Source organism: Cricetulus griseus (assembly GCF_003668045.3).
Source record: "Cricetulus griseus strain 17A/GY chromosome 1 unlocalized genomic scaffold, alternate assembly CriGri-PICRH-1.0 chr1_1, whole genome shotgun sequence".
NCBI classification, from domain to species: domain Eukaryota; kingdom Metazoa; phylum Chordata; class Mammalia; order Rodentia; family Cricetidae; genus Cricetulus; species Cricetulus griseus.
This window is the reverse complement of record NW_023276807.1, coordinates 78,520,401-78,521,008: the sequence shown is the minus strand read 5'-3', so window position 1 is coordinate 78,521,008 and position 608 is coordinate 78,520,401. Positions and strand designations below refer to the sequence as shown.

General features: G+C 39.3%; 1 non-coding gene across 1 annotated transcript; it reads left to right on the top strand.

Annotated features, from left to right (window-relative positions):
• The first annotated feature begins 228 nt into the window (after nucleotides 1–228).
• Mir216b (microRNA mir-216b) lies at nucleotides 229–314 on the top strand. Its single transcript, NR_162759.1, has one exon. It is a non-coding gene; the product is annotated as a microRNA mir-216b (primary transcript).
• The last annotated feature ends 294 nt before the right edge of the window (nucleotides 315–608 follow it).

Here is a 608-nt window from a genome sequence, read left to right as displayed (position 1 = left end):
CATTACAGGTGAGACTGGTTGCACTTGCTTGTCACCTTAGCCTCTTCTGTGGAGATAAAGGCAGGAGCAGATAATGGCTTCTCTCCTGCTCTTCTGTTTGAACCCCATCCATAACCCTTACTTCCAATCTAATGTCAATCTTTCATAAATATAGTTTTAGAGTGTATCAGGGCTAGAAGGGCCATTGTAGAGTCAATAACTGTTTTACACCTTAGAGTTAATTGCACAGTGGCAGACTGAGAAATCTCTGCAGGCAAATGTGATGTCAGTGAAGAAATCACACACTTACCTGTAGAGATTCTTCAGTCTGTCAAGACCAAGCATCAAACTACTTTATCAAATCATGACTGATTATTTTATATACAGTGCTTTCGCTTGTAACAAGTTTAGTGAAAGAGCTGAATGATGGCTAGTTTGTTGAACTTTGGACTACATGGCTCATGATGTTTCAGTCTTATCAAATTAAATTGTAAGATCAAAAGTTTGTAACATGGCTTAGAACAGTGTTGATCAAGGTGTGATTTATCTACTGCTTGCATCTTCTGGGAATCAGTTAGAAATGTAAGCTCTCACACCCATGCCAAGAATTCCTCGGTCAGGACCTCAAA